The sequence below is a fragment of the Netta rufina genome (assembly GCF_964035555.1).
Source record: "Netta rufina genome assembly, chromosome: 4".
NCBI lineage: Eukaryota > Metazoa > Chordata > Aves > Anseriformes > Anatidae > Netta > Netta rufina.
Genome location: NC_140127.1, coordinates 36,026,405 through 36,039,468, shown reverse-complemented (window position 1 = coordinate 36,039,468; position 13,064 = coordinate 36,026,405).

Here is a 13,064-nt window from a genome sequence, read left to right as displayed (position 1 = left end):
TTGAGCTAAGAAATGGCTGACCCAGAGCCTGCATTGTTCATTTAACACCTGATCTCTGGGGTTTTTATATCATAACTTAAATGATTTAATTCTTTGCTCTGCTGTGGGGAAAACTCTGTAATGCTGCGTAGTCTGGGAAACTCCCTAGGATATGGAATGAAAATGTAAAGAGTGGGTAAATCTGGCAATATGAACTCCACCAAAGGAAAGGAGTGATTCCTTTAGGTGCTCTTCTGCTGGACACTGCTTGAACTATTCTTCTCCTCTCGCTGTGATCGCTGGCTGATTTGACCACCCTCTTGGGAAACTTTAACAGACAAAATTTTGTCTGGTCTTTTTTTTTTTTTTTCCTGGAAATTTGATATAAAAATAGTGCACTGCCACACACACCAGGGCAAAATACAGGTGCTAGCTCCTAACGGCTATGGTATGTATACATTGTATTGAGGTTTTCTATTTAAACATGGACCACATCTGGAATTATATATACCTTGAACCTTATATGTCTGAAATGTTGACTGTTACTCACAGGCATCAGAAATCTGTCTCTGCTGAATGTCACAGGTTTTCTAGCAAAAACTACTGAGTGAATACAGTGAGTATCAGAGTGGCCGTGATTCCCAGTGGGACTGGACAGTAATATAAGCATTGCAGGGTTTGTGCCTACTTTCTTCAAGTTCTTCTCCTATTCATAATTAAATGTTGCACACAGCAAGTATAGGGCACATGAAAGCACAGTTTACCTTCTCACCTACCTCTCAACAGCCATATTTAAGCAATATTTACTAGAAAGATGCTAACGTTGTTTTGTTTGCCCCATGGAAGAAACATGAAGGGCTTCTGAAACTTGAAAAAGCAAGTGAGTTGCAGGGTCTGTTACATAAGGAGATTAGGAATGAAATAAGGATGTACTGTGTACTAGCCAAGCTACCCTTTATCGTTCAAAGAGACTTAATGAAATTCCTGAATTTTGTAATCAAAATAAGGTCTCTCTCTCATGAAAAGGATAGACTAAAATGCTTTAGAGGAGTCAAAATATGAAAATGAGGTTTTACATTTCTGCTTAAAAAAATCAACAGCAGGATGGAGGAGCTATTTTTCTTTTCTGGATTACATAGCTGTACTATTCGGATTGATCCAACTTTAGAAAATGTTCTTCCTTTAGAGAAACTATTCTTGGCAATAAAAGGTTTGTGCAAGCAGCAATAAGAGAACATTTTCAGGTGTAAAAACTACAGATCTATTAGGCAACACAATGAAATCTAGAAATATGAGGATAATAAAAAGCAAACCTTTTGAAAATTTATATTCACATCAGAAAGATATCTTGCAGGACAACTCTGGATACTAGATCCAGGAAAGAAAAGTCAGCATTAAGCAAAGCATGGATGAGAGGGATGAAAAGATCCATAAAATCCTAGCCATGGCAATGCCAGAGAAATCAGGTTTGTTTATACGTCTCCTATTGTGGCTTCAGAAGAGTGAATATGTTCTGTCATCTTGAATCTTTGTTTTACAGTTTATAATAGACTTCTTTATATAGTTTTATATTTTGCTGATGGTGTCTCAGAATACAAGCCTGCAAGATGGCAGATCTGAAATAAAAACATTATAGAAAGTCTTACAGCTTTTAATAAAAATTGAAGACTATCTAATAGAGAACTGAATTCCTGAAATGGCCCGCAATGGCAGTTACACACAGATCACAAGCTTTTCCTTACTGAGAGCCACGTGGGACTTTCAGCAGGTCATATATTAAAATACACCTTGGCATTATCAAATATTAAGGCAGAAATATTTAGGGCTCACCTTTGGCCCACCAGAGTGACGTCTGAACTTCCAGATAAAACATGTCCCTTCTAAAACACCGAGCTGGTGCTACTGAGTAGGCTGAAGGAATGGGGCGGTAGGTTTCTGTGATTCTCAACAGAGGGAGGAATCTCCATGAGACTTTCTGTGGCCCTGGAACACCTGTCCCTGGTATACTGGTCCCCAGTAACCTCTCTGGGAAGCTTACAAGGAATTGCTTCACCTCATAACTTGCCCTGATACCAATTGCATAGACTGGATGGAAATTTCCACCTATGCTTGGGGCAAGGGACCAAGAAATCTCTTTTGACTGCAGTTTAAGATGTGCAAAGAAACATCTCTCCATTTCTGTAGGCCCTGTGTATATCTGCCTATTCCACGGAAGAAACAAAAATGTGAACTTCCCCTCCCGTTTCCTCACGGGTCATTCTAGGAAGTCATCTTTGCCCTGATGCCAGGGCAGAGGTAGGACAGCACTGGACTGCACACCTCCACCTTGTGGAAGAGGGCTGGGTCTCCCTCTCTGCACCCCAAATCAGCATGACTGAGACCCGCTCTCATTCTGCGAGGAGCACAGACAGCACGAGGAGGGGTAGAGGAGGAGAACTTGGACCAGAGGGGAGGCTCTTCCTGAGGCATTCCTGCTGCAACGCCAGCAGGCTCAGTTCACAGTTCTCCTTGCTTCCTCTCTTCCCAGCACGAAGCAGACTTCGAAGCACAGCATAATTAACCACAATAAGTAATGAAACTGACCTGGTTTGGATTTGATCGCAGTGTTTCCAGCTTGGTGTGCTGGCTGGCCTTTCCCTGTGGGAAAACTCCTGCAAAAATAGCCTCCCTTGGGAAGACACCGTTCATCCAGATGGCATACCCACTGAAAAATAGGAAATCCTCTTTCTCATGTAGTACAAAACCCAGATGGTGGAAGTTAAAATATTTCCCACATTGTTGAGGGCGTCTGAAAGGAAACATTGTTGAGGGCGTCTGAAAGGAAAGATTACCTTGCACCTGCCAGTCAACCAAAAAAGAAATCAGATCCCAATCTGGTCAGATCAAGAGTGCTTCTGGACCAGGTGCGGAGACAGATAAGGTGGCACCTGGGATCCATCAGCCCCAAGGCTCACACCAAGTCTTACCACCCCATTCTGGAGTGGGACTTTCCCCTCGGTGCCAGGGCTGGGTGTGTTTCTGATGATATTCCAAAGCTGCCGGGACACGGTCCTGGGCAACCTGCTGTAGGTGGCCCTGCTGGAGCAGGGAACTGGACCAGGTGGCTTCCAGAGGTCCCTTCCCACCTCAACCAACCCATAATTCTGTGAAGAGGGCAAAGAGTGGAGCCTGAAGGTGAAATACAATGTGTAATAGGGCAGATGAACAAGCGAGGGGTTAACATGCAAGGACGAGAACTGGCGAGAGAAAACAGGAAGACAAAGGGAGGGGTAAAAAAAAGGCTGCACCAGAAGGAAATTTATCCTACAGAGAATAAAAAAGAGAAAGTTGGACCCCTGGATCCAGAAATTATTTTCATAGCCCTAGGGCAATGAAGAGGGTCAGTACAAATATAAGAGTAGTGAACTGAAAAACGAACAAGAAGTAAAGATAGTCTGAAAGTCTTAGGGAACCTTCTGAAGTCTTTGAAATGCTGATACTTTAAGTTACAGCTGCTCCAAACACACAGGGCAGGGATCTTCCTTTGAGGTAACAGCCCTGATGTTGCTGCTCGTTTCTTGAAAAATACCAGAAAGCAGAAAGGATTTCTAGAAAGAGGGTTTTGTTTTTGTTTTTTCTATTTCATAGATAGCTATCCATTTAAGAAAAAATTAACATTTTGTAAAAATAGTAATAATAATAACAATAATGATAATGATAATAATAATAATAAATAGCCCTTATTTTGTTCTACTTTTTGAAGGGTCAGTTTTCTCTGAAATGAGTTAATCAGAGTCCAGCCTAAATACCATATGCTGACTCTTTAGCCCCAAAGTGAGAGGAAAAATACATTTAGTTTTTGTTTGTTTGAACTTTAATGTAAGGGGTTCGGGGAGCCCTCTACAATGTCCCTTGGTGAAATGTCTACTCTGCCATTTTTCCACGGGGACAACTGTACGCAGCTGATCTTCCCCTTCTAGGGAAAGGGTTTATTTTGAGGTTAAGGGAGACAGCTACTGGAAAAGAATCTTATTTAATAAAGAAATGAACAATTCATCTGGCAGAGCTGACAAAAAAGGCCTGACAAAGGAGCAATAATAGCGTTAACCTCAGGCTCTGTGTGTGGTCCACAGATGAAGTGTTTTGAAGGCCATGGTTCGCCTGTCCTCTCTGAGTGAAGAGAGGAAGAGAGAAAAACAAATCTGTGCCATCTCTGCCTGTGATTTTTTTTGTCTTGTTACAGGAAAAGCAAAGGCAACTGTGAGGCCAGCTTACTCTCTGCTTGTGATTGAACATCCTATTCTTGTGGTCATGGCAAAACTAAGCAGTGGTTTGGACTTCCAATAGCCCCCACCCCAAGTTCTAGATTTCACTGAAAATACCCGGAGTTTAACAAACCACTTTGTTCCTTAAATCATTGTTTTTCAAGGGAAATTTAATTTAAAAGATGTATTTATAACTAAGTGAAACCCTATGCTATGCAAACAAAAAGATTATTGTTTGAAATAATTCCCGTCTTGTTGGGACCATGTCCAGAACTCATATTTTCTCAGAGCCAAACTGAAATGGGACTAGAGACATTCGGCTCCAAATCTGGTAATCCACGACTTCAGGGGCCAAATCCTGCTTTCAGCTCCACTGCTGTAAGTTCAAAGTTACTCCACTGACTTCACATTTGGCCCCATATGTGGAAAACAAGATTTCACCTCCGTGTCATGCTTTGCTCAATTTCTTCTTGGATTTCTCTTTGTCCATTTTCCTCTCAAATTTAAAAACAAGAATTTAATCCAGCCAGCAGATTAATTTGAGCAATAAAGAGCCAATGTAAAGTGGGCCAAAAAAAAAAAAAAAAAAAAAAAAAAAAGTAGAAACTGGAAGGTGCTGGTGCCTAGAACTGAGGTCCAAAGGCATGAAGTACCTTTTGCTCTGGCTGACAGGAAGCTGCTCCTAATATTTGTGTATTTCTGAGGAAGGGAGAGCATTCCAGTTCATGCTATTTCATGAACAAAAGTGTATTTTAATTAATTCCGAACATCAGGCATTGTCAGCTTTAAGGATCTTATTTCATCATGTTTTTCAGTAAATTGCTACCATGATTGGTTCTGCCCGGGAGCCAAACTGAGCGTGGCCCTTATGTGTGTCAGGGTAATGAGGAGGAAGGAATCTAAGTAACCAGCCTTTCCCTTGCACAGCTCACATAGAAATAAAAAGTTCAGTCTGTGGATTCCTCTCTTCCTTTCCACCCTGTTGTGAAAAAGAAGACAAATAAATGTGTGGGAAAATAATTTTGATAACTTGAGTTATTCCAAAATCTTGAGATTGATTGAACAATAAATTGTAGATCCATATGGGCTTTAGTATTCATCTTTCCAAATCTTTGTCTGCAACCGGGAAATCTCAGACCTTTTTAAAGAAAAGCAGAAGCTGGCAGTCTCAGACGTTCTCATGTTGACATGTCCCTGGAAGCACGAGCTGTGTAAAGACACAGTCAGTGTGAGATTAGGCAACAAAGACTGTTTTTCAGCTCCATGATAATTACTGGAACCAGGCAGGCTTACATGTGCAGGGAAAGAAAAGGAAAGTAATCCCACCCTAAAAAGTCATTCCTTCCATATGCATGTGAACTCGGATCTAGGCAGAAACCTATGACATGGTTTATGGTTTCCTTAATATAAATTAAAACCATCGAACAAATTATTGCAAACATTTCTTATAGACAATAACGGTAGACATGTAGAATAAACTGCAAACGATTATCAGTGGTCAATATACTTTGAGAATGACCTAAGCAAAATATGGTTTCATATAAACACATTACCTCAGGGTTTACACCCTAACTTTAGTTTATATTGGGAGTGAAGATATGGTTGATCAAAAATGTATCAAGTCTGCCTTCCCATATCAAAAACTATATTCCTCTCCATTAACCACATGCCCATCTGCTTTTTATTCTGTCCTTGGTTTTGTTCTGTCCTATACAGCTCTAGCTTACTTCATGTAATTTCACAGGTCTGTTTATGAATGAGTTTCTGTTACTGCTGTTCCTATTATTACTCTTGTTAGGTGTATCTGATTAGGCTTTACTAGTCCTAGAGAATCCAACACCAGGATGGAATTAAATGTACTTAAAACCTCTAGGCTACCCACGCACCTGAATAGCAAAAAGACTGAAACATCCTCAGCAGCTGATGGTTTCACCATGGCATTGCCCTGTCCCCTCCCAGGGGCTCCACCTCACCCTTCACAGGCACCTGGCTCTCTGACCAGAAGTGGGAAGCAACATGGCAAACTACTTTGTTCCTTTGCTGCTCTTCCTGCAGCAGAATCTGTACTGCCTCTTCCCACCCCTTCTCAAGAACAAGGAGTCAAAGAGTTTATTGTATCCTAAGGAGATGCCGCAGGTGATGGCAAGCTACTGCTCCAGGTTTTGTCTGATGCACAAGTCTCTTGTACTTCAGTAAATCTGTAAGGGGAGAATGCACCTAAAATGCTCAAACAAAGCTCACCACTATGCAATTTTTGAAATCAGAAGTAAGTAATAGAAGGAGTGGAGAAGTCAGGTAGGGTTTTAGAAGGAAATGCTACTTCTTTAGATGTGTGTTTTAAATAAATAAAATTAACTAAATCCCTCAATGCACTCTTGCTAGGATGGTCTAGGATATTCTCTAATAATCTTCTATCAGGACCACTTGCTAATTATGCTACATTGTAGTACTAAGCAGGGATATCTTAGAAGGGCCTGAAAAAGTGTCTCCCTCTCCCATTGAATAAATTCTTATAGTGCATTCTCTGGGCTGTAATAAACGAAGAAAGGAACTGGGAAGCCATTAGGTACTGCCTGGTACATTTCAGGACGAAACAAGACAGCATTATTTTTTCATTTCCAATACTGGCCTAAAATGAAAACTCAGGATAGAAAATGACACTACAAACATTCAATGATAAGGCTATTCAAGCTAGATTTTCAGTCATTTTAAGGGCCATGCCAGGAATTGTTAGAGAGCTTTTCAAAAGAAATAGTCATGATGATTTAGACAAAATAATTGCCTTTGACCTTTCCTTTCCTAGTGAACAGTTCTCCTTCTGAAAAAGCAGACTTCTTAATGGTGGCAGTTCTCCAAAATGGTATAGAAGTACTTATTCATTAATGACACAGAGTGGTTATCATTGGAAAATTCATATTAGGTTGGACTCTTGCTATTTTAAATAAATTACAAAAAGCCTATTCCTGACTTCTTCCACATAAAAGAACAGTTGACTTGAATGAGAAAAAAAAAAAAAAAAAGTAGCAAATCCATCTCATCAGAGTGCAATATGTACATTTCATGGGTACAGCGCTCGGTGCTATAGCTGTGTTCAAGGCAGGTGCTCTTGTAGGAATGTCCCATCCCTGGTCTCCCAGGCAGGAGACCTGCAGGAGCATGATGTGACTCCTGTGCAGCTCAGGTGGATTTCCCTTCATGCACAACACAGCCTTGTGTACTCACACACGTTCGGGATGTGACCAAGCTGTGTCACAGGAGCTGGAAAACAGAAAACACCACATATATACACAACTGCGCCTTTAGCAAGCTGAATACAATTACAGTGGTTTTTGTACTGCTCTGTTCTTACTGTAATTTGCACAACAAGAAGCAAATGCTACTTTGGTGCACCAGGTGTTACAACATTATTGCCATGCCTAGAAGCCTCTTCACATCCCTAACTGGGGCATTGCTGAGGTTCAAATAGCAACAAATTACAGTGGTCTAAATAGCAAGTCAAGATAATGAGTCCAAATTGACTTCACTGCCATTGCATCAGTGCAACACCAGGTAAAAGCTAGCCTTTGGGTGGAGGTAGCTCCTCTAGTGGAAGGTAGGTCCGTGTGCCTTGCCCTGCTTCTTCCCTCTTGCCAGAGGAGGTAGCAGCTAGAGCCAGGGGAAGGTGCAACTGCATCCTCCTTTTGCCCTGGAAATATTGGCCATTGGGTGTTCCCTGTTTTCCAGCTCGTGTCCATCACTTGAGCTCAGAGGATGGATTTACAGCTTGAACTCTCTTATTCCTCAAAAAGACATTCTTCTTCAGGCATTTTCCCCAAATTTGAGACTTTGCTTGTGAAGCCCTCTGTCCACAGGGGATTCCACTGTGTGTAAATGCATTGCCAATGTGCACACTGAAATCTGTGTAATTAGTGTAACAAGGTTGTTTGTTTTTAAGCCTTCAGCTGATGAAACGGTGTATGATAGTGATAATTTTTGATATACAGATAGTGTTATTGTCCACTGTCGATACACAGTTCATTTGTGTAAAGCAAAGATATTCTTTCTTGAAAGGAAAGGAAAAGAGGAGATGATTCAGATCAAAGTTGGTATGAGGCTCAGTACATAAATATTCTATAACATGTAATTGTAGAGCTACCTATTATATGGCATATGATACAGCTTATTGCTGGCTTTACAGAAAAATTATAGCTCATGAGATAATCTTGAGCAGCACTTCAGGGTTGCCTTACTTTTTGGGAAGCTTAGTGATGACAGATACCTGAATCTGTCACAATACTAAATCAAAAGCTCTTGTGGTATGGCTAAGGTTCATGATAAATGGGATCAGCTCAATTCAGGGACTGCATTTGGGACTGTCTTCCTTTGCTTCCTATTTGCATTGGGCCTGATGGATCCGACCTGGTGATCTTGGTCTCATGGTGATAGCTGTGGCACAAGCTTGTGCTGGAGCACCTCCAGCTCCCTGTAGCCTCAGGAGAAGGTTGTCAGCCTCTTCTTTCATCAACTTGCCTCCTAGGTCCTCTACGTCACTGTAGACCCCAGGGTGCAGGGAAATCAGTGGGACAGAGGGAGGAGTCCTGAAATTTGGCTGCAAAGGTAGCATGACCTCTATTCCCACTGCACAAGCAGAGAGGCTGTGTAGTTACCAACACCTCTCTTCTGTGCAGAGGGATCTACACATAAAAAAAAAAAAAAGCAATGCAGAGCAATGCACAAAGCATGTCTGCATCAGCAGTAGCGAGTCTTGACAACTATGGCAATGTTCCCACAAAGGCTTTGCAAATATTTATTAATTGTTTTAGTGTATGAGAAAAGTATAAACAAAGAGTATTGATTATTTCAGTCTTCTAAGCTCATTATATCTGTGGATACTGCAAATGCTTTTAAGCACAGGAGATTATTCAGGGCAAAGCTCCTTCTGCAATGCATTTGAAGATTACGGGAACATTATTGATATACTCACACACGCTCAGTGGTGCTCCATACGGGCTTATAAAGCCAAGTGGTATCTGCCTTACTTGATCACTCAGAAAGTTGCTGACCTCCTAAACAGAGCTGTTTTGCTAATGCTGTTTTGCTGATTCCTCTGACATATGGGCTTTCCTGATGTGGGAGGTCTGCTTTGGCTGATGGTGGGGCATGAAAACTACGGTCACAAGAAGTTGGGCTGTAATTATATCATCTGTACGCGGAGCCCTGCGCTCTGCAGAGAGGAATGTCAAACCACTTCAGTGTTTATCAGTTCCCTATCTACGGGTGAGCTAGGAGAGCTGCTCTTCTTATCTTACCAAGCCCATGTTTCTGGAGCTGAAGGTCACAAATTCCAAAAAGCTAGATCACAACTTGGTGCGAGCTTGTGTTTGTGTCTGTGGCCTCTTACCAATGGCATCTCATGTTTAAACTGAATTCCTGTCAGCATATATTTGCTGCCTTGACGTGAAAAACATTTTCACCTCACTCAGAAAACTACCGTGACCGAAGCATTACACAGTTACTTGCTGCTCCACAGTTCCAGTGCTTTCTACATACATGCAGTAAATGAGAGATGTCCACTTAACAACTGTCATATACCGCGTTTATTATGGGCTGCAGCTGTTGACAGTTATGCAACTGGGATGAAATGCATCCCCATAAAAAGCACTCGTATGAGGCCTGTGCCACCACATAGATTCTGCCTGAACCCTCAAAATAGACCTCAGGTAGGCCCAGCAGCAGCCAGGGGTCTAAGTGGATGACAGCAATCTGAGGCACTTTGGCTGCTCTCTATAATATTTTTAATGAATAATCCATCTACCCCAAGTAATTTCACTTCCCCATTTCTGATGCTGTCTAGGCACTTTGACTGGAAAACAGCAAGCACAGCATGTTTCTCGATTTGCTCTTTTCCCGCAGAGAAACTTAGGAAATCACATTAAAAAAAAAAAAAAAAAAAAAACTTACAGCTTGTTTACACCAAATATTAATGTTGCACCATGATATGGTCTCCTATTCAAATTTACACTTTCCTTTCCTGTAGCTTTGAAGAATATATCACACACTTTCCTCATGTGGTGTATGTAGTAAGCTGCAGAATTACTTCAATTCCCACTGGCTTCAGCAAGTTGCAGGACTTTTTTTTTTTATTTAAGCTGAGGTTTTGGCAGGGGCTTTGGGGAAACAGCAGTACAGATGTATGGTCATGTAAGAGCAGATTTACGATTGCACATGAACTCTTTAGTATTTCAACCACATAATGTTCCTTTACATTTAGGCCTTTTACAGAGTGTTACGGAGAATAAATCCATATACTTGCAAGCACATCTCTTTCAGCCACTTATGCAAATACGAAGCTGGCACAAGTCAACATCTGCTGCTGTTACAAATGGACCTGTGTGCATACTGTTTGCTATGCACATATTCACTGCAGTCCCCAGTCCTGCAGGACACGCTGTGCTCCCCCCAAATCACTCAGCTTACACCAGTAGAAGTCTGCCCATCTGGAGAAACGGGTCAGAGCAATGTATATCTGTGTGCCATACTAAATCTTTAATTAGGTTTGGAAAGGTCAAAAAGAAGATTTAACAACATTCCTGAACTCAACAAAGCCTACCTGTGGCACCTACCTATCTTATCTATAAGAATTGCATGAGTTTTTTCCAAAAACATTACTGTTCTAAGGACTTCTAAATCAGAGGCCACATAGCTATTGATTATTGACTGCATGCTTGTAGCGACAAGGATCACCTCTTTGCTCAGCTGGACAAACATGAGCAGTGTGAGAACAGGCATGGGAAAACTTGGCAGTTAATTATGGCAAGAAGCTGATCTGGATGCAAAACAGACATGGTTTTATAGTGTGTTTTCTCTCTACCAGATCTCCGTAACACTATAATGAGCACTGCTGTCATACCAAATTCCTGCTGTGAGTCAGAAAGGGGGTGAAGTGGAAGAGCCTCCAACACTACCCCCAGTCCTGTTTGCCAGGAGGTGCAGTGAGTACGAGCCCCCAGGACTCTGCCCATGGCTTTTCATCCTAACGCCCCTTCTGTCCCCTTGGGAGAAAGTGAACAAAACTGGGTTTAAGTTTTGTTCCTGACAAGTCCTGGAGTTAGAGCTCTAGACAATCTCTGCTACAAAATAATAAAATAAAATAAAATAAAATAAAATAAAATAAAATAAAATAAAATAAAATAAAATAAAATAAAATAAAATAAAATAAAATAAAATAAAATAAAATAAAATAAAATAAAATAAAGTGGGATACAGGCACTACATTCTGATTACAACCCTGTTAAATTCCCTGCATCTTTACATCTTTACTTTTCATTTTTGATTTTTATTCTTCTTTGTCTCTGCTTGAGTAATAACATCACCTGCTTGTCTTATACTAAACACATCTTGTTAACTTGCCAGCAATGTCATTTTGTGAATGGTATATCTTGACTGCTACAGAAAAATGTTAGAGGAAAATCATCATTGCCCATATCAATAGACTCTTAAATTGATTCCTTTCATGCTTTCATGCTCTGTTTTTATTAAATGTTTAAGTTGCTGTGTTCTTATTAAATATTACAGGATGTTGCAACAGATGGAAATAGGCCATTGCAACAACTTTCACATTACTAGTCAGTAGCAGTTCCCATTTCATAAACCTGCTTTATGGGAGCCTGTAATTATACATTCATAATAAAATATGAACTATACACAGTTTGTACATTTATTTTCAGTATTCAGCCAGAAAATTTTAGAGTAGAAGCCAAATCATTTTCAAAGGGAAGAAAAGTATATCATGTGCCATACTGAACCAAGATACTCTGTTACACTGAAAGAGAAAAACTGCACACCAAGAACAGAACAATCTCTTCTCCCAAGTAAACCTTTATAGAACAAAACATCATTGGGCAAATTTTGTACTTTTGCGTTGAAGAGCCTGATTGCACCATAGAGTTGGAGACATATAACTACTGGCTGACATAAAAGTGATCAAGGTCATAAAATACAGCTGAGGTTATGCTACTTCTCCTCACCTTATCATATGAAGGGATTTCAAACCACTTTTAACCTTTGGTTAGCTCCTAGATAGGCTTTTATCAAATCTGTTCAGGCGAGCAACAAATTAGACTTTAGCTTATTATCACTGTTCCTCTATCTGGCTTTGCTCAATTAGGTGTGTTGGGCATTTTTCAAATGGCATTAGGAACCTCATTTTTTACTACAGTAAACTCACAAACAGCTGTGCCAGGAAGAGAAAAAATGTAATATTGCTTCTGACGGGACTGCTGTGATACACTTTGTCCCACTGAACACAGAGAAGGAACACTGCGAGTATTGGGAAAGGCACACAGAGCCGCTTGGTTCCTGGAAGAGTCTTGGTACTGTGGAGCAAAAGTTGTGGGCTCACCTCCAAAAAAATGAAAATAAAAAATAAGAAAATTATCTTGCTCTCTTGAAGTATGTAATTGTCCAAAATTTTGACAGCTTTAGTTTTTTGGTTTTGTTTTTGTATTTTTGTGGCGTTACCTATCCTCTCTCACTATCAAAGATGTTTGCAGAACGAGCGCTCTGACTTCCTGCCTATTTGATCACAACACTTTATTACTTCTAATTTGCTGTATGTGGGAGGCCAAGGATTAGCACAGAACTAGGCGTCGCAAACTCAGATCTTCCTGCTATCTGACTGCGGGATTACAGACCAACTACGTCCAGCTCCAGTTTACTGTGTTTGAACAGAGAGGTTACCCTCATGGCAAAGCTCACATTCTGTGTTTTGACAACAGGTTAAAATAAGAGAGGCAGAACACCTTGGCTACACACAAGTGGTTGCTTTGAACAAAGGGTTGCCTCCTTCCTCCTTCGTTTTTA